The sequence below is a fragment of the Pinus tabuliformis genome, chromosome J (genome assembly GCF_031772625.1).
Source record: "Pinus tabuliformis cultivar Carrire ecotype Pingquan chromosome J, CPIR1, whole genome shotgun sequence".
Taxonomy (NCBI): domain Eukaryota; kingdom Viridiplantae; phylum Streptophyta; class Pinopsida; order Pinales; family Pinaceae; genus Pinus; species Pinus tabuliformis.
In genome coordinates, this window is record NC_142295.1 from 162319054 (window position 1) to 162346984 (window position 27931).

General features: G+C 40.3%; 1 pseudogene; it reads left to right on the forward strand.

Annotated features, from left to right (window-relative positions):
- The first annotated feature begins 1734 nt into the window (after window positions 1-1734).
- LOC149226180 (importin subunit alpha-1-like) overlaps window positions 1735-27931 on the forward strand; it is a 120434-nt pseudogene continuing 94237 nt past the window's right edge.

Below are 27931 nucleotides of genomic sequence, written 5' to 3' on the forward strand. Positions count from 1 at the left end.
TTGAGTTCAGTTTCAGTGTGAAAATAAGTCTTCAGCTGTGTTGATTTGTTGATGATGACTCCATTGCCCAATGGTGGAGGCACGGTCTGCTCTCCCAAAGTTCTGCGGTTCTTGGCACCTCCAGGAAGCTGCAGCTGCCATCCCAAATGGAGCCGATGTTAGACTCTGTCTTATATCAGAGATTGATTCTTCTTCAAAACAGGGTTTTGAAGAAGAAATCATTAATGTGTGGATTTAAATTATGTAATTTATCTTCAGCTTTCAAAAGACGGCAGTGATTTCAAGCTCCTATCCCTGCAAAAACACAAACATTTCATATTGACTTTGTGGTTTTCACACCAAAGATACAGCGGGTATAAGTTCAATGCTATATGTGAGAAGGCGTAATCTCTTGTCATGGGGTGACGATGATCATTTTATTAGCAATGACAACATGACTTCTGATTATGAGGATTGGATGGCGGGAAGCAATTGTCCAGGCATCAGTTCTTTCTGTCGATCTACATGGTCTAGCTTCCCAACTTGCGAAATTGGATCTCTGCAAAAGGCTTTTCATTGAAGATGACAAATTACCGGCAGAGCTGCGTTCAAGTGGTTCTCAGTCTACAACACACCAGCCTGTGGAAGGAAAAGAGCAGGTGGATTCGAATGAAAATGATAGGGGAGTGCTGAAAGTACAATCTGATAGAGAACTTGAGCTTCCACCAATCAAGTTTCCGGTTATTGATAAATCCACTGAAGAAGTAAACCTTAAAGATGATTATGAAATTCAGAAACGTGCTTCTACTCGAGAGTGTATGCTAGGAATGGAAAAGGAAGTAACTATCCCTGAATCTGTTGGTCATGGTATAGTTCGTAGCAGTGGAGAAGCAGTAAGCATTAATTTCCCAGCATATTTGGAAAGCCAATCAAGAGTTGGTGCAGTATCATACAAAGCAGAATCAATTACTCCTTTTGATAAGACGAGCAGCATTGATTCTAAGAAGTCCTGCATGATCCACCTGGAAAATAACCAGAAACCAAGTGAAGTCAGAATACATGATGTCATAACAGAGGAGGTTCACTTAAGGTACCGTTACCTTGATCTACGGTGTCAACAAATCAATCTAAGGCTCCGACACAAAGTTTCTAAGGTTATAAGGCGATACTTAGAAGATGTCCATGGTTTTGTGGAGATTGAAACACCAATTTTGTCAAAGTCTACACCTGAAGGTGCCCGTGATTATCTTGTTCCATCTCGGATTCAGCCCGGGGAATTTTATGCTTTGCCACAAAGTCCTCAGCTGTTCAAGCAGATGTTGATGGTGTCAGGATTTGATAGATATTATCAAATAGCAAGGTGTTTTCGAGATGAAGACTTGAGAGCAGATAGGTAACCTGAATTTACACAACTAGATATGGAGTTGGCTTTCACACCATTGGATGACATGCTAAAACTCAACGAGGATATGATAAGACATGTTTTCCACGAGATTCAAGGAATTGAACTTCCTGTTCATTTTCCAAGGTTAACATATGCTGATGCCGTGGATCGCTATGGATCTGACAGACCAGATCTCCGCTTCGAGATGGAGTTGGTAAATGTTTCTGAAGTCTTTAGTGGAACAGATTTTCAAATTTTTATGAATACATTACAATCTGTTGGAGTCATCAAGGCTTTGGTTGTGCCTCTGGGATCAAGCAAATATTCAAATACAAGTCTGAAGAAAGGAGATATCTATAAGGAAGCAATCAAATCTGGTGCAAAGGGTCTGCCTTTTCTCAAGGTTCTAGAGAATGGTGGGCTTGAAGGCATTCCAGCTTTGACATCAACTTTGGAGAATGGAAAAAGCGAGGTTGCGTGAAGGAATAACCATTCTAGTTGCTACTCCTGGCCATGAGCTCTGAGCGAGGTGATAAGGCATTGGTTTTCAGCCAAAGCTTGAGTACATTAGATCCTATTGAGTCATTCTTGACTAAATTACCTCGGCGTGGAAAGAAAGATGAATGCTGGAGGCAAGGTAAAGAATGGTACATGCTTGATGGACGCACTAGTGGCGCCCAAAGACAAAAACTAGTGGAGAAGTTTAATAATCCTTTAAATAAAAAGGTCCAGTGTGTATTGTACAAATGATGGGAAGGGATATTGTCTATGATCGTTGGTCATGTGATTTGATTTGTGCTGTTTCTTCACCAGATTTATATCGCATCAACTTGGAACAGGGTCGTTTTTTTTTTGCGTCTTTAAACACTCACTCTCCAGCAGTCAATGTAATTTGCCGAAGCCCAGTTCATGGATTGTTGGCTTGTGGTGGAGAAGATGGTGCCTTAGAATGTTTTGATTTGAGAGAAAAAGCTTCGATAGGAAGAATTGATGTAGCTACACATGCAGGAGATACTGATCAGGAGGTCACTGCGATACGATTCGAGGAAACTGAAAGCTTTCAGATGGCAGTTGGAAATAGTTCTGGACAGGTGCTAATATATGATCTGCGTTCTTCAAGGCCTTTTCGAGTTAAAGATCACATGTATGGTAGTCCTATTTTGGATATCAAGTGGCATTCAACTCTAAATGCTTCAAGGCCGAGAATGATCACTGCTGATAATCGAGTAGTCAGAATTTGGGATCCAGAGACGGGAGAAGGTATGACTAGTATTGAACCAGCAGCGTTGGAGTATGGATGAAGCAACACGCCTTGATGTACTTTGTTTGGCTATAGAATTGGATGCTGACTATGTTGATGTGGAGCTCCAGGTGGCATACGATGCTGTTTACACACCAAAGTTACTAGACTCTTACAAGAAACAGAAGAGTGCCAAGGGTAAACGTGTAATGCCACCGCTATTCAAACGGTGCCAGAACAACAAGATAGGATTCGATTCCTATTTCCCAGATTTTAATTAATATTGCAAACTAGATATGCGCTCCAGTTTTGGTCAATCATCAACAGAATTCAGTGGAAAGAGCGCCATTCTCCCTTCAGGAAAGCGCTGATTATTTTTAGTTTATTTTGTTAATAAGGATAATAAAACAAATCCCTCATCTTGGGGTCGACTTGTTTTCCCCCAGCTGTAGTTTGTTTGATATTTTTGAGGCTAGTTAAAACAGCGCCCCTGTTTTGGGCAGCGTTTTTATTATTTGTATTTAAAAATAATCATTAGAGAGTAAGAAGAGAGGGAGTAAGGAGGGAGAGTTTTTCTGAGCGCTGGGAGCTGCTGGAGAAGCAGAGAGCTTTGTATTGTACAGTTTTCTGCAGAGAATTTAATGGAATTTCAAAGCTCTGTTTGCTGAGATTCATGTGGTATGTTGATTTAGCATAAGTTTTTCCCTTTGTCTCATATGTAATCAGTTATGTTCCATTTCATTTCATGACCCTTTCAAGCTGAACAAATGAAGTGATTAGGTAGGAATTCATAGTATTATATGCTCCTCCTATAAGTTTGTTCGCATTCGATGTTTTCTACTGTTTAAGGAGGATTCAGAGTTATTGTCTGCCCTCCTTAGCTCCTCACCAGTCTTGCCATCCCATTTGAAACCAGATTTGGTGTTAAATTGCATGCCTACCTTGCCTCAGTTGATAACCTGTGTAGTCATTATATTTCTCTGTTTGAAGCTGTGATTTTGCCCATGCAGCCCAGAAAAGCCCCGTCATTCCATTAAAAAACCCCACAAATCATCAAATCAAACCCCCTATCAATTTACTACCCTAAAATCCTTATTCTTAATTGGTCAGCCTAATCATATTGAAAGATCTATCGAATCTGACCCGAGAGAGCCTTCTCATACCTCGTAGGGCTAGCTACGAGGTGAAATGGTTTGATGTAGCCTTGAAGGTTTACCTTCCTCAGCCTAGGGTGAAATCTCAAGCGCTAACAACATCTATAAGCAAAAGATCTTGGATCAATAGGGAAGTGCAAGGTGTCATTGATGTATTTGTTCTTTGCCTTTGCAAGGCCATACATTTCAAGGAGTTTATCATCATGCTCGTGATTGCTCAAAAGAGATCAATGCTCATGGTTGCATTTTTTAATGCCTCATTTCTTGCTGGTCACTGGTTTGAATTGGGATTGATTTGTTATATGGACACTTCAAAATTTCAGATTGTTATCTTAGTTTCTTCCCATTGCAGTATTTGCAATGTGTTTTCTTTGATATTATAAATCATATTGTGGTTTACTATGTGATTTCTATGTTAAAGAAAATTTGGGTGCTAATTTTCCAAATTCTGTATCTTAAGAGCTTAAGGGTTAAGGCCCCATGAGGTGTGGGATGCATGAATATTTCTGTGGATTTTTTTTTTTTATGTTTTCCAGTTTACTATGTTGATGGTTTGCAAAGCCAAACCAACAAAAAACTGGGTTTTATTGTTACAATAATCACTCCATTACTTGCTACAAGTATTTTTACATATTACAATCATAGTCATGGTAAGAGAAGGAAAGATGACAAAAATTAAATCTTCTAGGTCTACATATCCAATTCAAATGCCTACAATTAAGGAAATTTTTGAATATATTACCAGTATCATGATAATTGTTGTACCCTATTGCTAGTAGTAGGTCAACTACTACATTTAGCCCAAACTACTTTTCAAATCTTTGCATAAACCATGAGAAAACATGTATTTATATAGAGATCTCAGCATTGGCCTATCCTTGTCCATAACATGACTTGTTTTACAATAGATACTTTTTTTTCCATTATTCAAATTTAACACTGGTTCTTTCGCTAGTATTGAGAATATATTTCTTGGGAATTAGCAGGACAATCTATACCTACAACAAGGTATGTAGGGTTTGCAACATTGAACTCTTCTTCCTCCACTACAAGGTTGACAGGTCCCCACTTCCCAACTTGATTCTATCTATTTTCCACCTTGAAAAGTGAGGGGTTCCATGTTCCAAGCTCATGTCTTTTGTTTTGTTCTCTTGTTATTGGTTCTATGTCATTTTACAAGTTTTTAGGTGGGCTCCCTGGATTATTTTTTGGCTTCTCATCTATAGTTATAATGAGATTGCACTGAGAGATGACTCTAAAAACTTATTGTTGCTATGTTTGGAGCTTTGGAGTGTATTTTGGGCTTTGTACTAGTTGGAGTTGACAAAGAGGAATTGATACATATTTTTTTCTTGATTCAATTAGGAAAAGCAAGGAGGCCTTGATTTGGTTGTTTCAAGTAAAGTGTTTTATGGCTAAAACAAAAAAAATTCTCACTTTTATAGGCGTTGAGACACCATATGTTTCCTCTTGACTTGTTTAAGGTTTGCAAGAGTTGTGTTGTTGCAACTTGCTTGTGATTTGAGAGACAATTGTTTTCGTGCCCATTGCTCATTTATTTCTTTATTGCACTAGGTTGAGGTGACATTCATGTGTGGATGCCCATCAGGGGATGGCCAGTTCATCCCTTGGTAGTATATTTCACAAATATGCATAATTGAAAAAAATATTTAGGTGACATATGGATTTTATATATTATCATTGTCCTTTGGTTGTGCAAGAAATGAATCTCATAACAATACCTTTTTTGTTCAATATATTGTATTTCAAGGCAACTTGATAAATACATTATAATGCTTGTGTTCTTTTCATGCATGTAGCTACATCTGCATTGTTTTCCAATTTGTTATACATTGAATTACTGTTGTCTCAAAGGATATTCTTAAGGATTGTTTGGTTCTTATGATTGTTTCAGTGAGTTAAGAACTGATTTTGTTTTGGAAAATAGAGACTAAAAAATTATATTATTTGGAAAAGAGACATAATCACAATCATTCAGGTACAAACATTGGGTTGTAATGATGTGAAAGCATATGACACAACCTTAAGATCCTAGTTATCTATGAGATACAATTGATGAACCAGAGAAAATTTTTGAACAAACTACAACAGGTATCCAACAAAAATGAAAAAAAGGATACCACTTACTAATGAGAAATAGAAGCATAGGAGATTTTTTTTAATTAATAGTAATAGGACAGTGCAAGATCTCGTTGACTGAACAAGCTCTTGGATACATGTAGATTTGTCGCATGATTGTGTTAAAGCTCACTAAGAAGTAATTTTTATGATCAATAGAGAATATTCCACATATAAACATTTTAGAATAGTGTTCATTGTGTTGGGAAAGGATCTGGCTCGCTACACACGATTGTTGACCCAATTGTTTAAATTGTGCAATGCCACTTACCTTTTGATAGCAAGAGTGAGACCAAAAAAACCAATGAAACTTGTTGTTAGAAAAGATGTCCATGCTAGAATTAGTTGTTTAAGCCAATTTTTTCACTTTGTAATGGAGGGCTTACTATAACAGCAAGATCCAGTTTCAATACTAATCCTCTCCTCCTTATGATGGTAGTCCACTCAAGTACTCTGGAGTGACAAGGTGCAAGCTTCAGTGGGGAACATAATTATTTCATCCTATATTGGCAGGAAGACAACTTTTTCTATGTGAGATTATATTCTACGATTTTGAATCTATGATGCTAAGACACCATGCATATGTGCACATTATAGGTCCCAGGCTCACTCCCATTCTCTCCTTAAGGCTTGCCCTTTTGATTTCTTGGTTGTGATGTCATCCAACCTTTGATATGTGAAAATTTAACACAACAAAACAAGGTTCATGTCATAGTACATTATGTATAGCTAGACCTAAGAATCCCCAAAATCACATGTCCCAGGAGATTGACCTCACTCCATCGTAAAAAAATGGTGAGTTTTTGTTTAAAAAAATTAGTTTAATTTCAAATAATGGAAAGAAGAATATCTTTGAAAAATAAGTTCCACTATGATAAATGACAGACAAGCAATGAGGTCTTTGTATGAATAAATGTTCTCTCGGCTTTATTTATTTCTTTCGTAAGTACATCAAGATAAATGCATTGTGTACTTAGTGTAGCACGTGGACCTACAATATCCAATCAAAGTGTCTTTGTGAATTCTGTCAGAATGGAGGTTTGTTGTTGGTTATGAGGAAAAATTTATTAAGTACAACGTACAATTGTGTCCCTAGGTCACAACAGCTAGTGTGACTTAATATGCAATTGTTCCCTTTTAGATAAAGAGAATTTTTCCATTGCCAAATATTGTATGCTTATCTTATTAAATGGTTAATGACACACATGATCTCAATCTATATGCTTTAGCTATAACAATAGCCAACAACATATCATTATTTCTTTGTATTTATCTAGTTTCATTTGCAAATTTTATATTGTTTGGCTTGTCAATAGAGTAAAAATGCTTTGATTGTTCACATTGTTCATAATTTTCCTACTTACAAAAAAAAACTTGCAAAGGAAAGATCTCAAGTACCATATGTACTTGAAACTTATTTTACTGTTGTTCAATTTCTTGTTTACAAATTATAAGATTATTTCTTACAATAGATAAGATCCATAGTGGTTTAATTGTTTTTTCTTGTCACTCTTAAATGCTACTTTTTGATCTATGTTTCCAGATTATATACTTTCAGTGTAACAACAGATAGTATGACATTGTTTCTTTATGGTTATTTGGTATCATTTATAGTATTTTATATAACTCAAGTTCATTACCACTGTACTTGTTTCAATGAACAAAAAAACTTTCAGCAAACAAAAATCAAAGAAAAGGTCTACATTTCGAAATTACTAGCCTATCTAGACTACTTCTTGTTGTAACTGCAAATATTGGATTCACTATAGACTTTAATTGAAACATCTATGTATCCTAAAAATTTTGGCCTTAATATGGTAAAATGTTTGAGTCATCTTAATGCTACAATGTTGGGGTTGGAGTTTGCATTTAGAATTTGTCAGGAAACAACACAGTTAAAATTGTTGATCAAATAAAAAAAGGCATATTGAGACCAAGAGATCTCTTCCTCTTGGTAATTTTGTGCAATATGGTAGAGGGGAAGCTCCAAGTATTTTTATTTGGCACCACATGCAAACAATTATCGCACCAGGCTCATCAAAATCATCAATTACCAAGATCTCCTAAGTGCTAAAACTCCTTCTCAAATCTTTCACTTTCAAATTGTTATTATCTATTTCACAGTTCTTTCATTTTGGATTTCCATGCTTCAGAATCTGTTAGAGCGGTAGTTCAATTATTTCAGCTTGGAATACATCTAAATATGCCTTGTGCATCCAAGTTTCAAGAATGGATGTGTCAAGCATTCCTTAGTCATTGTCTAGTAGATTAATGATATTATTTATAGTGCCATCAACTTTTCTTTGCAGCATTAAGCATTGTTAACATGTTAAGCAAAAGAAACTAAAATTTATGTTGCTAGTTATCACTAGTTCCATCTCATTAAATATGTTGTTGTAGGTATTTGCATGAAACTGACTTCTTCGTCATTAAATTTGTGAAATGAAGTGTGGTTGGAATGTTCTTTTGTTGATAAATGCATTCTATCACAATAACACTTCGTTATCTTGAAGAAAATATGGTCAAGTTGGATGTGGTCAAGTGGTAAATCAAGACCCATTCCCCTTACATTGTTGTTTTAATAATGCGGCCAATTGTTGTGACACACCTAGTTCAATTGTTATGATATGTTGTGATAACTCTAGTTTAATAAGTTTAGATCATTTGTTCTTGGGATTAAATCCTGCCTTGAAGCCAAGATGACCAAGTTGGACGCGATCAAGTGGTAAATCGAGACCAATCCCCCTTATAATGTGTTGTTTTATTAATGTGGCCAATTTTTATCATACAATGAGTTTAATTGTTGTTGGATAGAAAAGTTGGATGTGCTCAAGTGGTAAACTGAGACCAATCTACCTTGGCATATGTTGTTTTTTTAATGTGGCCAATTGTTGTGATACACCATGTTAAATTGTTGCAATATCTTGTGATAACTCTAGTTAAATAATTCTAGGTAGTTTATTCTAAGGATTAAATCTCAATGGAATTTGTACCCCTAGATTGTGGTATCTACTCTTAAATTTATAGTCCTATTTGTCAAGATTGAATCTTCAAAATGGTCAAGCATGTTGTGATTAAGGGGTAAATGCAAGATCTAGGATTAATACCCCCATAGAGCTTGCTATTGTGTTAATTTAGACTTTCAGTGAGATAGTATTACTTAACTAAACCTAGGCAGTTTATATCTAGAGGAATATATACCACTATGTTGTGGCATCTATGACCTTATTTAACATTTTTGTTTCCTTTTTTTATTAGTTTTATTTTATTTTGTTTTGATTTTTGTTTTTGCAGATGGAGAGTCTTCCTACTATGGTTGAAGGAGTATGGTCTAATGAACCTAACTTGCAACTTGAAGCAATGATCCAATTCCAAAATTTTCTTTCAATTGGTATTTACATCAAATATAATGTATTAATTGTCAATCAACTGCCATTTTTTTGTGTATGTTTTGTCCATTAGGCAGTTGACTTTTTGGTTTGTTGTTTTGATAGAGCGTAGTCCACTTATAGATAACGTTATTCATGCAAGCATTGTTCCTCACTTTGTTGAATTCTTGGTGAGGCATCATTTTCCAAAGCTGCAGGTGAAGGACCTAATTCTTTTTATCTATACATGATAGAAATCAGGAATGTACTTGACTGATTATTTCATGAGAGGGTTGAGGGATTTTGTTTTCTTTCTCCTATAGGAAATAGTGTTTCAATGGTCTAAAAGTGGATTTGTGGCTTTTTTCATGCTTGATTATAGTTTGAAGTTGCATGGGCTTTCACGAACATATCTTCAGGAACATTAGAGCATACACGAGTTGTGATTGACCATGGAGTTATGCCAATATTTGTACAACTACTAAGTTCACTAAGTGATGATGTTCGTGAGCAAGTTAGACAACTCTTTTTTAATGTTTCTTTACTTTGTTTCTGAAATAGATTTATTTTCGAATATTTCTATTCTACAGTAGAGCATTTTTCTAAGAAATTTAGTCCAAGTTTGTGTTTCTACATTTGGGCCTATGATACCATTGTTGTTTAATATCTTGTCCTTTTACATTAATAGATTTTTTGGGTAATGGGAAATGTGGTCGGTGACTCGCCCAAACATAGAGACCTAGTTCTTAGCCATGGTGTCCTGATGCCACTCCTTGCTCAACTGAATGAGCACACTAAGCTTTCTATGTTGAGAAATGCCACTTGGACCTTGTCTAATTTCTATCAAGGCAAGCCACAACCTGCATTCGACCGGGTAGGGAATTTATGCTTTTGATTTTTTAAATAATTTTTCTTTGCTTGTTCTATTAATTTATCATCCTTGTCCATAGAAATATATGTTGCAGGGCTTAAATTTTCATAAACCATTTTCTTGCAGACAAAGAGAGCACTACCAGACTTGAGCGCCTGATTCATTCGAATGATGAAGAAATATTGACAAATTCTTGTTGGACTTTGTCTTATATTTTTGATGAAACATATGATAACATTCAGCTTGTGATTGAGGCTGGTGTGTGTCGAACATTGGTTGAGCTTCTACTGTAAACATAAATATTGAAAAAATGATGAACATTTTTGAGCTTCTGCATATTGTTAACATTGTAGATAGAAGTATTTCATGAAAGGATATTAATGTTATGGTGAAGAATGTGTTCTATTAGTTCCAAATTTATGTGTTAAGGAATGGAAACAAGAAATTCCAGTTTAATTTGTCCTTGAATTAAACTGAGAATTATAATTGAATTTTATTATCATAGCAACTTGTAAATAGTTAATTAAGTTTAATTAACTCAATTAGCTTAGGAATTTCGAGTTGGAAGTATTTATGAAGTCATGTATATGTTATCCCTAAGTTTTAGGGGTCTAGGATGAGTTTAATTGTGAGTCATAATTAGATCACTTAGTTTATTGAGTTATGTTCAGTTAAATTAGTTCCAAATTTTTTGTGGAACTAATAGAGAGTTAATAGCCAGTTGGTTCACTAGTGCATCCGCAAGTGTCACTCTAGTTAACTGAAGATTCCCTCATCAGAAAATCATGCATGTCAATTCTGAGAAAGACCCAGTTGAGACTAGAGTGCAGGGACAATGTACTATCATTTGTGTGATTTACTGAGTTGTATAGATCATGCATGAATTTAGAGAAGGACCTATGTTTGGATTGCACAGTTTTGGAAGCATGAATTCCCTTTAAATATAGGCTATTCATCCTAGGAATTATGCAAGAAATTAGGGGCTTGGAGAGCTATTTAATAGGGTAAGGATTTGGCTTGAGCTAGCTTGTGAGCTGAGAGAGTTGAGCATACTTGTGTGGAATTTTTCTAGTGAGAACAAGTTTTGTATCTTCACTCATATTTCTGAGAAGTGGCTTTCTCCATATACATCTTGTGTTATGTGCCATTGATTTATCTTCTTCTTGTTCATATTGTTTTCATCGATCTATTGGATTTCAATGGTTGAAAGTAGAAGTATATTCTTGTCCTGTGATTTAGTACATTGCATGAGCTTGTGAATCTACAGGATTTTCTACATGGTATCAGAGCATAGAACAATATAGTAGAGGAGATTTTGAAGTTTTGAGTTTTGGGTTACAAGTGAAATTCGAATTTGCAATACATACTTCAGGATCGGTAGATGGCATTCTACGGTTTGCGGCTTGAGTATACCTTGGAAGGAAACTCAACTTTTATAGCCTGGAGGGACAAAATGGAGGTTGTGCTAGAGGATAATTGGTTGAAGGAATTCGTTGATCAAGAAATTCCTAAGCCATCAGCATGAGATGCATAGAATTTGGTTGAATGGAAGAAGTGTGCAGCGAAGGTGAGGCGGATAATCCTTGAGGGAGTTCGAGACCACATTGTATCGAGTCTCCATGGCAACGAAACTATGTATTCTATGTGGAAATCATTGATGAACTTGTATCAAAACAATAGTGACCAAAGGAAATTGGCACTAAAGGAAAAACTTCAAAAAATCAAAATGGAGAAAGGCGAGAGTATTCCAAAATACTTGACCAAGTTCACTCAGTGTCGTGATGAACTTAGAAGTGTTGGAATCATGGTTACCGAGGATGATATGGTGAGTCTTGGTCTTTTAGGACCCCCAAAGAGTTGGCATAGTTATCAGGATTTTGTCAATGGTCAGGAGAAGTTGCCGGATTGGGAACGACTATGGTTGGATTTTATGCAGGAGGAGATCAGGAGGAACAACAAGGATGGCTCTTCATCAAAGACTAATGATGAAGAGAAATGTGGCTTAGCAATTGAGGTGAAGAAGGGGAAAATGAAAGCTTCCCATTCCAAATCGGATTCTTGCCATGGAGGTAATAAGAAAGACATGACAAAAGTTAAGTTCTTTGATTGTCATGAGCTGGGCCATTTTTCAAAAATTGTCCACTCAAGAAGTCCACAAGAGGAGTGGCAGGTGAGGCTTTAGCCTCTCAATTCAAATTGGAATTTTCCCTCATTGCATGCACAGTGTCATCAATGATGGGAAGTGTACGGTACGTATATAGTGGAGCTTGATTCCACATGACTGGCGCCAAAGAGTTATTTAGTGACCTAGAGGAGAAAGATCTCCAGATGCATATTGAGATGGGTGACGATGGGAAGTATAGTGTTACTGGATTGGGCCTGATTACTTTAAGAGGGAGCATGGGGCTCCACTCAACTTGAAAAATTTTATGTATGTGCCCAGGTTGAATAAGAACTTGGTATCCATTTCCATGCTTGAGGATAGAGGCTATAATGTGATCTTCTTGAAAGGAAAGGCGTTCCTTCGACACATAGCCACGGGTCAAGTAAAGAAGACAAGAATTCAGGTGAAGAATCTCTATAAGATGAAGGTAGAGGAGTGTGATGCTTTGAGCACAAAATCATAAAGGGTACAGAGCCGAGATGTTGGAAAGTTATGGAATAGGCGATTGAGCCACTTGCATCATGGGGCTCTGAAGATATTACAGCAGATCTATACCAGTCTTCACAAAGGTACACTTGAGCAAGTTGATACATGCAAGGGGTGTACTTTGGGAAAATACACTAAGTCTTCATTTCACGATAGAGATAGTCAAGCAGAGGCTATTCTAGAGCATGTCCGTTCAGATGTGTGTGGACCATTCTTGACAGCATCCACGACCAAACACAGGTATTATGTTATATTTGTTGATGAATTTTCTCGAAAATGTTGGATATTTTTCATTTAAAAAAAGGATCAAATCTTCACAAAGTTTTGTGAGTTTAAAGCATTGATGGAGAAAGAGTCGGCCAAGAAGGTTAAATCTCTACGAAGTGATAATGGTGGTGAGTATGTCTCAAACGATTTTAAGAACTTTTGTGCAAGGAAAGGACTAAATAGGAGTTGGTGGCACCCCATAACCCTTAGTGGAATGGGGTGGATGAGATGAAGAATAGAAGCATATTAGGGGTAGTGAGGGAAATAGTTCATGATCAATGCCTACCACTACACTTGTGGGCTAAGGCATGCAAGACAATGGTTTATGTTCAGAACCATAGCCCACATCAGATACTTGAGATGAAGACACCAGAGGAGGCTTATTCCGGTAATAGGGTAGATGTTGGTCACTTCAGGATTTTTTGGTCATCAATATATTCCCATGTGACGAAATATGCACAGAAGAATCTTGAGCCGACAACAAAGTTGGGGACATTTGTGGGGTACAATGATACACCTCACAACTATCAGGTGTACTTGTCGACCAATAGGATGACAGTGGTTCGTAGGGATGTTAGATTCGATGAGGATAAGTCCAAGTGAGTTTCCCTTGAGAGGGAGCTTGAGCTACATGTGGATGAAGAGATTTTAGCTCCTAAGGTTGAGGAGCCTCAGATTGATATGGAGAAGCCACATGCAGAGCATCCAGGAGTGGAGACATCCACTCAAGCAAAGTCTTCCAGAGAGGGAAGAAAGGCACAGATTGTTGGATGTGGGAGCACCCACTTCTCAGTGCAGGCAGAGGAGGTCACCTGAGAGGTACATTGGATACATGGCTCTTATGGGAAAATGTGTTGTGATAGAGCCATTCTCCTTTAAGGAAGTGTTGTTGTGGCTGTAACACCCTCCAAAATTTTGGCATGCATCCAATTTCATAGCCTCCTTTGAGAGTTTTACTTGATGACTGCACGCACTCGGGTTCACCCCATGAGCTCATGTGAGTCTTCGCACCCACCTTGCTTGATCGTTCAACAGACAAATTTTTCATGTTGGTAACAATGTCACGCTTGTGACCATGTTCTGGTCATACACAAGGTCTCCGCTTCGTGTATACATGTTGTGTTCACTATGTAAACATTCATCGTGCTCACACACGGAGTTGTATACACTCTCATGAAAGCGTCGTCGTGGTCTTCCAACAACCAATCACAAGCATCGTGCTTGTCAACTTGCACTATTAGTCAGTCATGTTGAGCATGTGTGTCTGGATGGTTTGATTTGTCTCGTCGTCAAGTCATGTAAGTGTGTGTTTGCAAGTTCGCATATGCACCTTTTCAGTCACTCACACACTTAGTCGTTTTACTAAAGTTCTGACGACCAGATCACCCTCTAACAGTTGAACCTTAACCCCACCATTGACTTGATCGACTGTCACCCAGAACAGTGCAGAAGCACCCATAAAGCCATTTCAAGTTTCACTGCCCACAGGATGATCAATTAACCCTCTTGCTAGTCAACCAGAGAGTTTGACCCAAAAGTCACCCCGGGACTGACTCCCCTAAAAAATTGCGCAGAGGCTGCAGACCATGCCCACTTTGTTGAATAAGAAAATTGCGCAGACATGCCAGACAGACACCCAATTCCCATCCATGTCTCCCTCAGAAAATTGTGCAGTTTTACCAACCAGCCCATCAGTAAGCCGGCCGGCTGCTCACCTGAACAACTACGTAGATTTCATGAGCAATTACTCTGTTGCCAAATAGTCCACTCAACTCAGAAACTACGAACAGGGGGTCAGCAGGCCAACCTCCCACCACTAGCATAGTTTTTCTTTCCAACAGCTCCTAGCAGTCTGCTGTCATCTCCCTCCAGGAATTGCGTAGTTTTTGTTGCCAAGCTTCCCGCAGCTTGCTGCCAGCTCCCTCGAGGAACTGTGCAATTTTTGCTGCTAGGCTCCCGCTCCCTCCAGAAATTGCGCAAATTTTTCCTGCCTAGCCTTCCTGCAGCTCGAAATTCTCCTCCCAAAAATTGTGCAGATTTGTCCTCCAACCGAGCCAGATCCCGCAGACAGTCAATGTTGATCCAGATTGCCCATCATCATCTCCTAGTGACTTCTGCGCAATTTTCACCAGCATTGCCCAGAGCCTCCATCCCAGCTCGAAGCTTCCCTCATGCGGTTTCGTAGCCTTATCTTCTCTCCCGATCACCTGCATCCGAAATGATCATGCATCATGGTAGACTAGGAGGTTTATGGATTTGATTTTGTCTCATCATGAGTGACTGCAGATACAGGTACACAAACAAACATGAAACGACGATGGATGGGATGAACAAAGGGAGTACATGTAGAAGAATATGTTCGCAAATGGATGAAAAAATGATGCATGCAAAGAGATGTGCTCACGAACGGATGATCATGCGAAGATGTGTTAGCGGACGAATGGACGAATGAACATGCACTTTTCACAAACAGACGAACCTGTCAAGCATGCCAACATACAAGCAAGGAGAAATGTGCAAATTCAACATCAAACAAACCCAAAGACCATCGAAGACTTCGTGCACCTTGCCATGCGAAGGTGAAGCTGTGACACACAATGAGGACATCCATCACCCAACAGCACTGCAGTTCGACATGCACACCAGCAGCAGCACAAATGTACCAAAACTATCATGTCAAGTCTTGTCATGAGTCATGTCATCCACATCCCTACTGTGGGCCATATTGTCGATCAATGTAATGTAATGTGGAAGTCCAAGAGACCCACTTGTCATATGAAGATTCATGTAAAGTTGAAAGGTCATGGAAGTCAAACAGTCATAAGGAAAGTCGAACAATCACAAGGGTCAGTGTCACCCTTGGCTATAAATACCCCCTCATTTGTACATGCAAAGGAATTTTCACCTTGGCTTCTCCCACAGCCTTGAGAATCTGTAATCTTTTCTTGGAGGAGTAAGTAGTGGCTCCAAGGCCCCGCCCATGGGGTTAGTGATGTATGGTGTATCGGTGTGTCTTGGAACTTTCGCTTAATTCAGAAGCCTGCTAACAGGCCAACACATTTTCACACATGTGTTGTAATTGTTTGTAAGATTTGTCTTGAACACTTGTAATGCATGTTGCTTTAACCTGTGTTTAACACTTGGATTCATTCAACTGTTTTAATACTTATATACTAATGAAAATGTGTTGTATAAGTTGTTAATGTTGTCCTGCCCATGTTGGTCACCTCCTGGACATCAGACAGATCCTTGCACATAAACTTGCTATAATGACCACCGCACTCATGTGGATTTCCCACTAAGTGTTGTACATGCTATCTTCCCTTGTGTGTTGTGGTTGCCACATCCGTGTGTATTCCTCCTCCAGAAGTTTCACATGTCTTGTTGTGTTTTGTGTTTTCCTGACATAGTTGGGTTTCCTCCCATCTGACTTGGGACTCACTCCCACCCTTCCTCTCTTTGGTGAGAGAACCTTGACACAAGTAACACTATCAATCACTAGGCACGCGAACCTCACTACTCGAAGACAACGTAGACCACTCTCTTGTGAAACAAGAGCTAAGGAAAACATTTAAGATAATGGAAATCAGGGCATCATATTGGATGGGACTCCCACACCAAACGGTGTGACATCTAGTTGGGACTTCATATCGAGGTGATCCCCTGAATGTTGGCGGGTCTAGCACCAGCAACATTTATGGTGCTAGAAGGAGGGTCACCAGTTGTTTATGGTTGAACGTCCTCTCACACTCACCCATCAACCATCTGGTCAATGTAGTAACTCGCAGTCCCTCTCACTTACGTGCGACTTTGTAGTTTGTTACTCCTCACCTCCCAAGACTGAACGTGAAATTCCATATCACCACCTCCACTCTATTTGTCCCATCACCTGCTATTTCGCGAAAGCAATCAAATTGATCCCAGGAATACAACATCTTCCATACAAATCAAGGAAGCAAAAAACCACTCCCACATGGGTTGTCATGTCATTGGTTGAAGAAGCAGTTCTTGACACACTTGAAGGATTGGTAGAAGCTATTGAAGATGGAGAGGAGCCTCTGATATTCCGACAAAGGATAAGGAGACACCCTCATATTCTTGGGCTGAAACTTCGATACATGAGGTGGAGGGGAAGGAAGCAGAGGAGGCAGAGGTGGAGATGAATCAACAGACTCAGAGCCAGAATCATCATATTCTGAAGAAGAGGAGGAGGACGAAGAAGAAGAAGAAATGGCTGACCAAAATTTGGAATGGATGACTCAGGGACCATTGGCTCTCCCAGGTGCTTTGCACAAGATGCCAAATTGGGTGGAGAGAATGAGCATAAGTTCGACCCTGACAACGTAGTGAAGGCAGAAAACCATCTGGACAACTTCTACCTGCAGTTGCAAACCCTTGAGGTACGGTACGATGACGTAGCATGTATATTGTTTCCTTGTACCTTATATGGTCATGCAGCTGCATGGTATCACAACCTTTCTGTCAACTCCATACATAACTCGGGTGCATTCAAACGCATGTTTCTGGAAAAATTTGTTGATGACAAGACTCTAGCCATGTTACTCAAAGAATTGGGAAGCCTGAAGATGGAGGGGAAAGAAAAGGTAAAAGACTTCAATCAGAGGTTTCTGCGCATATTGAACAAGTTTTCAGCAGACACGAAACCTCATGACTCCATCACTGTTGATTACTACACGTCTGCACTGCCGACCAACATTGCGCAATTCGTCAAGCGAGCTGCGAAACCAACATTACTGGAAAACTACGAAGAGGCAATCGTTGTTGAGAAAGACCTGCGCGTGATTGGAGTCATCAAGGATGATGAACCAGAAAAGGACTCCAGGTATACGAGAAGGAAGTCCCAGGCAGCGACAAGCAGAGGTAGAGACAAGGAAACAAGTGATATTGAAACCCTCACTCGCCTCGTGAAGAACTTGACATCAGAAGTGTCTAAGCTTAAACAGTGGAAAACGGACATGTCCGCAAGCAACCATCCATCTAGACAGAGACAAGGAAGCATGTCATCAGGTAGCGATCATCTCTCAATGAAAAATGCGTAGAGCTCTGTGTTCTAGCTCGAACGGTGTGTGAACCCCAAATTTTGTTCGTTTCATGAAGATGGTCACCCAGAGAATTCTTATTCAGACTGCAAGCGAGTTGCATACTGAGTATGCAGTCACACGTTTGACATGGACAATAGTATGCAGTAATAGCCAGGAGATACTGATAATGACGAAGATGTTGCATCTGATGAGGCATCAAGTTCTGGGCATGTGGTAAACATGTATCAGTGCTCACAAGTAGCATTGAAGATGAACACTGAGAAACAACCCAAAAAGTGAAATAACCATTACAATCTCATGAGTAAAGGGGTTCCCCCTATAGTTGGGGAAGTGCAAGAAAATATGAGACTGCTTATGAGGAAGGTTGATCCACCAACTATCCCAAACCATAAAACACAACGCAAGCCCGGGAAGACATCGACAGACAAGATTACGTCCATGAGCAGCAATATGCAGAATACTCTGTCGGACAACATGATCACCAGTCTTACCCTGGACACCTCGGTGAGTCTATCCAATCTGGATTACAACATTGTGGATGACATGAAGAAAACTTGCGCGAACATCAGTTTGTTCGAGTTAGCTAACATCCAGAGTTAGCAGGACATCTTGCTGCGCGCACTGGGATAGACAACAATGGACAACACATCCTCTACCAACAAGGGAGCAAGCACACCTCCTGGATCTCTTTCAACCATGCTAAACACACTCTGGACGGAAGAATAAAACTCAAGTTTCCCTCCATTTGTACTCTCATTTGAAATCTTTAACTGTAATGTTCACAACTGCTTGGTTGATTCTGCCACGGTAACCAACGTCATGCCACTCTCCATTGCCAAAAAGATCAATGCACAATGGAGCAAGATAGCCGTGTGTTGATGGTGCTGGACCTGCCAACGTTTAGGGGATCACCCCAGTATGAAGTCCCAACTATACCCCACACCATTTTGTGTGGGTGTCCCATCTGATATGATGGCCTGGTTGCCATTGTCTTAAAGATTTTCCTCAACTCTTGCTTGTCAACACAAGAGAGTGGTCTTCTTTACCTTTGAGAAGTGAGGTTCGCATGCCTAGTGAATGCTAGTGTACTTGTGTTAATGCTTCTTTCATTGTAAAGGGAGAGGGTGAGAGTGAGTCCCAAGTTGGTTGGGATGAAGTCCCAACTTGGCTAGGAACACACAACACAATAGGATGTGCACAGCTTCCGGAGGAGCAGTCCACATGGATGCGACAGTCACAACACACAAGGGAAGATAACACATACAACACTCATGTATGAGTCCGAACGATAGCAATGGTTGTTACAACAATATTTATGTCAAAGGCCTGTCTGATGTCCAGGGAGATAGCCACCACGAGCGAGATAATGTTAACAACATATACAACACATTTCCATTAACAGATTATGTATTACGACAAGTGAAATATTTCAAGTGTTCAACACAGGTTAAAGCAACATGCATTACAAGTGTTCAAGATTAGTCTTACAACAATTACAATACATGTGTGAAAATGTGTTGGCCTGTTAGCAGGCTTCTGAATTAAGAAAAAGTTCCAAGACACATCGTTACACAATATATCACTAACCTCGTGAGCGGGGCATTGGAGCCACTACTTACTCCTCAAAGAAAAGATTACAAACTCTATTGGCTATGTGGGAGGAGCTGAGGTGAAAATTCCTTTCCATGTACAAATGAGGGTGTATTTATAGCCAAGGGTGAAACTAACCTTATGGTTGTTTGACTACCCTCATGACTATTTTACTTCCATGAATTTTCGACCTTACATGAATCTTTGCACAATAAGTGGGTTTCTTGGACTTCCATGTTCCATTACATTGATTGATAACATAGCCCACAATAGAGATGTGGGTGACATGACTCATGACATGACTCGACATGACAGTGCTGGTACAGTCGTGTTGCTGCAGGAGTGCATGTTGAGCTACAGTGCTGCTAGGTGATGGGTGTCTTCATGGTGTAGCACAACTCCACCTCTGCATGGAAAAGTGTGAGGAGTCTTCGATGGTATTTGGTTTGCTCGATGATGCTTTGGCACATTGTTCCTTACTTGCATGTTGGAAGACTTTATAGGCTCATATGTTCGAGAAAGGTGCATGTTCGTCTGTTTGTCCGCTTGTGAGCATATCTTGCATTTTTGCTCATTCGTGCATCTGCGAAAACATCTTTGCATGATTATATGTTTGTGAGAACATCTCTTCGCATGCATTGTTCCTTCTTTCGTTGGTGAACCTGTCCTTCTACATGTGCTCCCTTTGTTCACCCCTTTCATTATCGCGCCATTTTTGTTAGTGTACTTGTGCCTGCAGTCACTCATGAAGAGACGACATCAAATCCAAAAACCTCCTAGTCTACCATGACACATGACCATTTCGGATGTAGGTGACTGGGAGAGGCAGAAATGTTGCGAAGCAGGATGATGGCTCCAAGAACTGTTGATGAAAAATTCATAAGATTCAATGAGTGATGAAGATGGGAAATCCATGTCGACAGTGACTGTCTGCGAGGTCCAGCTTGGTTGGAAGGAAAAATTGCGCCAATTTTGGGAGGGATAGTCCGAGCTGTAGGAAGGAAAGGTAGGCAGAATCTACGTAGTTTTTGGAACGAGTGGGAAACAGGGGATGGAAGGAAAAATTTATGAAATTTTATGGAGGAACAGGTGAGGCTGCAAGGAGGATCAGTAGGTAGAAATTGAACAGTTTTTGGGAGGAACTTGTCGAGAGCCTGGCAATCAAAACTACGCAATTCCCAGAGGGAAATGGTAGCCAGCGGCTGGGTCACTGGCAACATAAATTGTGCAATTCCCAAGGGGAATAGGCAGTCAACTGTTGGGAGCTTGGCAGCAGAAATTGCGTAATTCCTGGAGGGATTTGGCAGTTTGCTGCTAGGAGCTGCTGGTGAGGAAAACTACACTGAGGCTGACAGGCTGGCCTGCTGATCATCTCTGCGCAGTTTTTGAGCTGAGCGGACTGTTGTCCAGTAGAATGAATGCTCATGAAAACTGCACAATTTCCTAGATGAGCAGTCGGTCGGCTGTCGGGAGGACTAACTGGGAAAACAACGCAATTTTCTTAGGGAGACATGGATGGGCACTTGGTGTCTGTCCAACCTATCTGCACAATTTCCTCAATCAGCAGAGTGTGAAAGGTTAGTAGCTTCTTCACAATTTTTGAGGGGAGTTAGTCCTGAGGTGGCTGTCGAGTCTGACTGTCCGGGTGGTCAACATGAAAGTTGATTGGATTTCTTGCAATCAATTCATATTGGAAAGACTTACTTGGTGTTTTTGCATTGTTCTGGGTGACAGTCGATCGAGTTGATGGCGGGGTGATGGTCCGGCTATTAGAGGGGACTCCGGTCGTCAAAACTTTAGCAAAACGACTAAGTGTGTGAACGATTGAGAGATACATAGATGATCATGCAAACACACACTTACATGACTCGACAATGAAACAACTCGAAACATCCAGACCCACATGTTCAACATGACTGAATGACAGTGCAAGCAACAAGCACGACACTCATGATTGATCGTTGATCGACCATGACGACGCTTGTGCGATGGTGAATGTGACTTTGTGTGTGAGTGCGACAAATGCTTTCATAGTGAACACAACAAGTACACACGAAGCGAAGACTTTGAGCATAACCAGAACATGGTCACAAGCGTGACTTAGAAAACAACATGCAGAAACTTGGGTGAAATGAACAAGCAAGGCGGATGCAAAGACTCCCACGGCTCACGGAGTGAACCTAAGGGTGTGTATTCATCAAGCGAAACTCCCAAGGGAGGCTCTGAAATTAGGTGCAGGCCAAAATTTTGGAGGGTGGTTGTAGCCGCTACAACACTTGGCGACACACTCGTAGAACTCTAGCTTCTCTATTTTGGTTCATTCCTAGCGCAGGGCCTTGGTCTTTCGGGGAGTATTGAATCGTTGCATGGGTTACCTCAGCTTCTCCACTTACCCCATGGATATACATGGTTCATCCTTTTCCAACTTTGTCAAACACAATCAAAAGTTCAACTTAGATCTCAGTGTTTCGAATTCGGGAAGGGTAGTTTAGCTCCCTAGTTGAAGATTTTAAGAGTATAAGTTTTCATCTCTGGTGTTTCTCTTTTGCCAGCAGGCCTGGAGAGTACCTCGACGGAGTCACGCAGGAGCACACACATTTCTCCACTAACAACGAACCTGGTCAATACCCCAGTGGAGTTGCATGCTTCACCTCTCTGCGTAGGAAGCCTTTCTCTTCTTTCGCCTTTGTATTTTTCAAGAGGACTGTGCATAGGAACTTATTTATTTTTGGGGCGGAAGAGGGATCCCAACTTATTGAGAGCAGAAGAGGTTGTTCCTTCAGAGAAGCATGTAAGACCTCTGACATAGGTTTTCTAGTTTGGATTTTCCCCTTCTCTATTTCTACTAGTTGGATGAGCTTGAACACATAGAGCAGAAGGTTGAGTACATGCATGGGGCTTCCTAGTGTGGACACAAGTTCATGGTTGGACCAAAAATTCCCTTGCAGACGGTTCATATTTTCCATCAAGACTTCATCGGACGAAGGTTACAACCAAGCACAGAGAAGACAGACACAAGACTAGCCAAGTGCTATAGTGTCACAAGTTTCTTCAAATTTCAGCCACATACTCTATTCAAAATCCAGAACGTAGTAGTTGGCAGCACTTATTTCTGGAAACAAAAATAGTAATATATCAAACAAACAAAACGAATGTGAACAAAAATAGTAAGCAGAATCAAAAAAAGTAAAAACAAAGATAATAAGCAAAGCAAACAAGATGAAAACAACAAGCAGCAAGCAGACTATGTACATGGCATGGGCACGACCTGGCCTAATGAAAATAATGCTTGAGATCTTGGTTGTTGATAGGAAGGTTGTCAATCCTCCCGTAAAGTGATTGAAAACGATACGTGTGTGGGCCAATCTTCTCGTGGACTGTGTACAGACCAATCCATAGGGACTAGAACTTCGTATGTTTGCCTTTGTCTTCATGGGGCTTATCCCATTTCAGAAATAAGTCACGAACATCGAAGTTAGATTTCCCTGCAGACTTCTTATTGAACCATCTCTTGATATGGTTTTGGTGTAGTGTGAATTTTTCTTTTGCTTTCATCTTTTCTTCATGAAGCTTATGGAGGGCATCCATCCTACACTGAACTAGCTGGCAAGGCTTGCCTTGGGATTCTTGGGAAAGCTGAAGTGCAGGAAAGTAGATATTTGGCGGAAGGATGGCTTCTTTACCATAAAATAAGAAGTATGGTGAGGTATTCATAGAGTTCTTGGGTGTTACATGGTCAGACCATAATGCATTTGTCAGGGTGGTATGCCAGTTGCGCTACTCAGAGAAAACGGTCTTCTTGATTATACAGATGAGGTTTTTATTTGTGGACTCTGCTAGACCATTTCCTTGTGGGTAATAGTTAGATGAATGCTTTAACACAATACCATTATGTAATGCAAAGTCATAGAGTTTCAAAGATGAAAAATAAGTTGCATTATAAAAAACAAGTGATACCGGAACGCTGAAGTGTGAGATGATGTTCTGCTGGAGGAAGCTGATGACCTCTTGGTCATTCACTTGTTTGAGTGGAACTGCTTCTGTCCACCGTGTGAAGTAGTCAGTTGCTGTTAGGATGTAGTGGTGTTGCTTTGACAAATGAGGGAAAATTTCCCCAATGATGTCCAGGCCCCACTGTTGGAATGGTTCGGTCACTGCAACAGGGTGTAGTGGGGCTGCTGATCTTCGTGTTTTGTCGACGCATTGCTGATAGACCGGGCACTTGCAGGCATAAGCATGTGCATCCTTGAATAATGTGGATCAGTAAAAATCGGCTCGCATAACTTTGTGTGCAATGGTGTTTCTTGCAAAGTGACCCCCGACGAGTTTGTCATGCAGATCTTGAAGTACCTTCTCTAATTCATGTGCCTCTAGGCACCTGAGAAAAACTCCATTACTGTGCTTTTTGTAAAGCACTCCATGCACCAGCTGATATGCTAAGGCTTTTAGGCACAATGCCCTCTTTTGTCTAATGGAAAAGTGAGAGGGTATGGTGTTGTGCTCAAGGTACTGGCGCACATCTACGTACCAAGAGGATCTATCTTCAGTGCGTGTTGATCGCCTTATATCATACATCTCAATTTCCTATTCCCAACCGTCGAGCTCTCCTTCACTCTCCGGACCATGTACTGCTTCAACTGCAAGTCTGAAGAACCCATGTCCTTTGATCGTGTGCACTGGCTTGATTTCAAGATCATACTCTTGCAAGCCTGTCATCTAGTTCGCACGTCGTTCACCCAGTTCTTGTTGTAAAAGCAGTGTGCAGATTGTTGGGTGGGGGACGAAGAATATGCAGTGGTTCTTCAACAAGTAGGGCCTGAAGTGTTTCATTATCTTGTAAATTGTATAAGCTTGCTTGTCAATGGCAGGGTAGTTGAGCTCTGGTCCCTACATGCTTACACTCATGAAGGAGATGAGACGTTCATCATTAGCTTCGTCCTTCCGAGTGGGTACTGCAGCTAGTGAATTATCGGAAGTGAAGGTGTATATCAGGAAATATTTCTTGAAATATGGGCTGTAGAGTGCAGACACTTCTACAATGGCCTACTTGATCTGGGAGAATGCATACTTTTCCTTCTTACCCCAACGATATACTACATCTTTCTTGATCATGTCCTTCATGGGTTTAACTATCTGCACATAATCAGAGATTAACTTCTAGAGGAAGTTTATCTTGCGCAAGAATTATTGCATGGATTTCTTGTTGACTGGGTAAGGGATCTATGTAATGGTTTGGAACCGGTATGGATCCATCTTGATCCCACTTTTGGCGACAATGTGCTTGAGGAGGTTCCCCTCTGACACTGTGAATACGCTCTTTTTTGGATTCAAGGAAATCTAGTATTTGTGGCATCACTCAAAGATTTTCTTCAGATGGCGTATGTGGTCTTCTCCTCTTCTTGAGAACACAGTCACATCATCGAGGTATACCACCATGTTCTGTCCAATGAGTCTGCGAAAGAAAATGTCCATGGCGCACGAAAATGTTGTGCTTGCATTTACAAGTCCAAACGACATTCATATATAAGTGAATGTACCCCACTTGGTACGAAAAGTAGTTTTGATTATATTAGGTTCTGCTACCAGAGCCTAATTGTATCCTGAGAAATTGTCAAGAAGAAAGAAAATCTGTGCCCCAGATACTATTTGCAAAATGTGCTCCATAGACGGCATGGGGTAGTTGTCTTTGTCCGAGGGGTGGTTTACGTTTCGAAAATCAACACACAAGTGGATTTCCCTGGACTTCTTACGTACAAGAACAAGGTTGGAGACCCATGTTGAATGGCGAAATTTGTATATGATTCGTGCATCTAACATCTTAGTAAGATCTTTCTGTATGAGAGGTTCAAGAGACGAATGTACTTTCCTCAATGTCTGTTGATATGGCTTGACCCCTTCTTTGATTGGGATGATATGTTGGATGATCCACGTGTCATAAGTTTTCAGATCATCGTATGTCCATGTGAACACATCTTGGTACAGTTTGAACAAGTGGACAAAGGCCTGTCACTCTTGCTGTGTACAACACGTACCAAGATTGACAAACTTCGGATCCTGTTCTGTTCCTAGGTTTATCGGTTCGTGCCTCATGGTGGAACTATGGGTCTTGCTATTCCTTAGCCCCTGAAAAGGTTCTTGCAAGTCATAAATCTTTTCAAATGTTGCCACACCTTTTGTGATAAGGTGACCTTTCCTGTTACTAGCTTCTGCTTGTAGAGAGCGCTCATGCTAGTCATCATCTATCGCTACATATTTGAAAACATCAGTGTTGGCCATGAAATGCAGTATCTATTGATCATCATTAAACACATGTAAGTTATTTATGTTGTCTGGGATAGATGGTTTTTACAAAATTTCAATAGTAAATCTATCCCTAATCAGTGACATTCTCGAATCTGCGTTTATGAGTTCATTAGCAGCTGCATTACGTGTATGTGGTATAACAATGATATTAAATGCTTGGAAGTTTGAGATTATTCATCATACCTCTTGCTGGTAAATTTTGAGATGTGGTGATAAACAATGAATGGTGTTATGTACCTGCCATACCACTATCTCTGAGTCACCTACCACTTTGAGCATGACCACATTTAGGCTGATGGCTTCTTGTAATCCCAACACGAGTGCTTCATACTCTGCTATGTTGTTCATGCACTTGAACTCAAAAGTGACTTGAAACCAGATGCTTCCTATTGTAAGGGTCGATTAGGACACACTTGGCTCCTTATTCGTCTTGTGTCTTTGATCCATAAAAGTACATGGTCCACAACTCATTTGTACACGGACTTCCTGATGTGCTAGTACTACTGCTACTATTGGTACAATGTGTTGTACAAGTTTCATTACCATCAGTTGGGAAAGGAAGGAGTTCCAACTGTGCATCTGGTGGGGTTGGAGCTAGCCATGTAGGATAACACCCCAATGTTGTCTCAAGGAGGCAGTTGCCAAACATGAGTTCTGTGAAGGTCCATGGTTCATTCTTGCCATTGAGGGGAGTGACATTATGTTTCATGTACCTCTTGGATTCTACCCGGATTTCATTGCACTTTACCTTGTACGAAAGCCACATGTGAGACCAGTCTATAGAAAAATATCCATCTAGCTTGCTAGACCAATATCTACTGAGTAATAGACCATATGCTTCCAGTATGTCCACAACCACTATGTTGATGCATTGGTTGACTCAATCGTCATGAGATATTCAGATGATCGCATCTTGTAGTTCACCAATGGTTGGCACTGATATTCAATCAAGTTGGATGATTTGCGCGGATGTCTCGCTCCATCGTGCATTGATTTTTTTTTGCAATGGAGAGCGGCATGACATTGGCTTCCGTGTCAGAATCAACCAAACAATTGTGAACATTGCAGTTGAAAATTTCAAAAGGAATGGAGGGAAACCTGAATTTTCTTCTTCAATCTGGAGTGTATTGAGCATAGTCGAAAGTGATCCAGGAGGTGCACTTTCTCCCTTTCTATTAGAGGTGACACTGTCTATTGTTGTCTGTCCCAATGCGCGTAGCAGGATATCTCACTAACTCTGGATCTTAGCCAACTTGAACAAACTAATGTTTGCTCAAGTTTTCTTCATGTCATAACAATGTTGTAGTCCAGAGTTGGTGGACTTACCGAGGTGTTTGGAGTAGAACGGGTGTTCGTGTTGTCTGGCGGAGTGTTTTTCAACTTGTTGCTCATGGATGTGACTTTTTCTGCTACTGCCTTCTCGGACTTGCTTTGTGTTTTATGCTTTGGGGTGGCTGATGGATCAGCCTTCCTTATTAGCAGCTTGATCTTTTCTTGAATCTCTCCAAGTGTAGGGGGAGCCCCTCTACTCCTAATATTGTAATGGTCAGTTTTCATTAGGGGCTTCTTCTTGATGTTTGTCTTTGACATCATTTGCGAGCACTGATATGCATTAACCACATGCCCAGAGCTTGATGGCTTATTAGTTGCAACCTCTTCGTCATCGTCATTTTCTTTTAGCTGCCCCTGCATATTGCTTCCCGCATCGAGTGTATGACTGCAGAAAGAACTTATGACTCACTTCCAATCCGAACAAGAGTTCTTGAGGTGATGTTCTTCATGGGATGAATAGAACTTAGGATCTGCACACTATTCAAGCTGGAACACAGGTTTTTGTGCAGTTTTGGAAGCGAACCAGTTGCTGCTTGATGAGCTGCTTGCCTATCTCTTCCTGGGTGGATGACTACTTGCAAGTGTGTCTGT